This window comes from Zingiber officinale, chromosome 5A (genome assembly GCF_018446385.1).
Source record: "Zingiber officinale cultivar Zhangliang chromosome 5A, Zo_v1.1, whole genome shotgun sequence".
NCBI classification, from domain to species: domain Eukaryota; kingdom Viridiplantae; phylum Streptophyta; class Magnoliopsida; order Zingiberales; family Zingiberaceae; genus Zingiber; species Zingiber officinale.
In genome coordinates, this window is record NC_055994.1 from 62,522,696 (window position 1) to 62,525,638 (window position 2,943).

At 41.3% G+C, this 2,943-nt stretch overlaps 1 non-coding gene across 1 annotated transcript; it reads right to left on the bottom strand.

Moving 5' to 3' along the window:
• Window positions 1–285: 285 nt before the first annotated feature.
• Window positions 286–391, bottom strand: LOC121983575. Its single transcript, XR_006112611.1, has one exon. It is a non-coding gene; the product is annotated as a small nucleolar RNA R71 (small nucleolar RNA).
• Window positions 392–2,943: the final 2,552 nt, after the last annotated feature.

Here is a 2,943-nt window from a genome sequence, read left to right on the forward strand (position 1 = left end):
ACTTTGAGATCAAACCCGCAATTATATCTATGGTGCAGCAGAACCAATTTGGTGGAGGACCTCATGAGGACCCTAATCAACACTTAGAGGTCTTTTATGAAATATGTGGTACCATGAAAATGAATGGAGTTCCTTCAGATGCAGTTAGATTATTTTTATTTGGGTTTTCTTTAAAGGATAGGGCAAAGCAATGGCTGAATTCTTTGGCCCCTAATAGCATCACCACTTGGGAGCAGTGTGAGCAACAGTTTCTTGATAAGTTCTATCCACCAAGCAAAACAACTCATATGAGGAATTTAATTGCAAGCTTCAAGCAAACTGACTCAGAATCTCTTTTTGAAGCATGGGATAGATATAATAGTATGCTCAGACAATGCCCACATCATGGGTTGGAAAGATGGTTAGTGTTGCACACTTTTTACAATGGTATCAATTATCATACCAAAGTGTCCCTTGATTCAGCTGCCGGAGGGGCACTTATGAACAAAAGCTTAGATGAAGCCAAAGAAATCATTGAAAGTGTGGCACAAAATCATCATCAATGGGCAAATGAAAGAAGTGGTGGCTATTCCTCTGTAAACCCAACAATTAAAGCATCAGGGAAGTTTGATGTAGATACAGTCACTCTTTTGTCTACAAAATTGGACGCTCTTACAAAGAAATTTGAGAATATGGGGACTAGTGCTAATATGGTCAATGCTATTAGTACATCTTGTGAAGTATGTGGGAGTTCAGAGCATTCAAATGACTCATGTCCATTGGGAGCTATCACTGCACAAATCAATCAACTTGAACAATGTGATGCAATCATGAGTTACAATCAAAGGCAGAACAACCCATACTCAAATACTTATAACCCTGGATGGAAGAGTCATCCAAATTTTTCTTACAGAAATAATCAAGATCAAGGACCATCTATAGGGGCAAGACCAAATTTTCAAGCTGGGCAACAAAATTTTCAACATCCATCTTCTCAAGGCTTACCAAAGTCAAATGTTGAAAAGATGCTTGAAGAAATTATCTCAACTCAGAATGAAATGAAGCAAGATATAGCAAAGCTCATTCAGAGAATGGATAATTCTGAGAAGCATCAAAAGATTCAGGATAGTCAAATTGCCCAACTAGCTGCCTCATCATCCAGAGCACCGGGACAACTTCCAGGAAAACCTGATGTGAATCCCATGGAGCATTGCAATAGGATTGAGCTTAGGAGCGGACGGACCTTGGGAGACTCCCAAGTGACTGCTTCAAAAGGGATACAAAAAGAAGAAGAGCTCCCTCCTCCTATACCGAATCAGATTCAAGCTAATGAGGAGAGTACCATTGAGGTTGAAGAGACTCTTCCACTGAACCATCAGAGCAAAGCTGTCCCTTTTCCTCAGAGACTCACAATGCTCAAGAAGGATGAAGAATTTGGCAAGTTTCTAGAAAAGGTTAAGGAAATCTGTGTAGAGGTACCTCTTATTGATGCTATTATACAAATGCCTAGATTTGCCAAATTTCTGAAGGATCTCATGTCAAATAAGAGAAGAAGAGGAGAGGTCGAGACCATTGCACTTAGTGAGGAATGTAGTGCTATTTTTGAGAGGAACACTTCTCCAAAACTGAAGGACCCAGGGAGCTTTTATATTCCTTTCAACATAGGAAAAGAATTTTTTGAAAAAGCTTTTTGTGATTTGGGGGCGAGTGTTAGCCTCATTCCCTATTCAATTTGTAATAAATTAGGTATCAAAAACATTAAACTTACTACTATGGCACTTCAACTTGCCGATCATTCCTGCAGGTACCCTTTGGGTATTATAGAGGATGTGCCGGTAGAGGTGGATGGGAATGTTATTCCCACAGATTTTGTCGTGTTGGACATGGAAGAGGACCCTAGGATTCCTATCATATTAGGAAGACCTTTCCTTGCTACAGCTGGAGCTATAATTGATGTCAAAAATCATAAGCTTTCTTTGGTAATTGGTAAGGAAAAGTTGGAATATGATTTATCTAATATCTCTAACCATGTCTCGTCTCTTTTAAATGCTTGTAGCAGGACAAGCATTTATAAACTTGAGGAATGGAATTTCCATCCTCATGGAAGGCCACCAAATGAAGGAGACAATGTGGTGGAAGATGTTGGGAGAAGATCTCCCAACAGAAACGAAAAGTATATCTGTCCTCCAAGGGCGAGGAAAAGGAGCGAATGATTAAGTTTGGTCGAGCTAAAGACCTTAAACAAGCGCTCCTTGGGAGGCAACCCAAGGGTTTTTTTTTTTTTTTTTTTAGTTAGTTTTAATTTGTATTGTAATTTCTTTTAGTTTGATGCATTCTTTTGATTTTGTTTTCAGGTTAGGTGCGAAACAGAGTCAGGCCGTGTGCTATACACGGCCAGGCAAAGGTTGCAGAGAATGGAAGTGTTTGGGCCGTGTCATCCAGACACGGCCGTGTGGGATCTCCCGAGGAGAAAAAGGTATAGGTCGTGTCATAGACACGGCCGTGCAAAGAATCCCGAGAGGAAAGATGGAGAGGCCGTGTCCCAGACACGGCCGTGCGAGGAATCCAGAGAAGGAAGAGGGGGAGGCCGTGTGGATCTACACGGCCCGTGCAAAGAATCCCGAGAGGAAAGATGGGGAGGCCGTGTGGATCTACACGGCCCGTGCAGGAGAACTATTAAAGTCTACCTCTTACCTCACACGGCCAGATCTTGGCCGTGTTCCGCACACCCCCAACTCTCCAAAACATATCTTTCTCTCCCAATTTCTTAAAAACTCCTCTCTAATCTCTCAAGATCTTTTAGATCCGATTCTCCTCCTCTCTAAGACTTGGACTTTTGTTCTCCTAACCTAAGATCTTTTGTTCTTTGAAGTTCCACAACTCTAGATAATTCTTCCCCTATCTAAACTCATCAAGAAATCCAATATTTTGAAGAGATTACACAAAGGAGGTGGTGGATCTAGT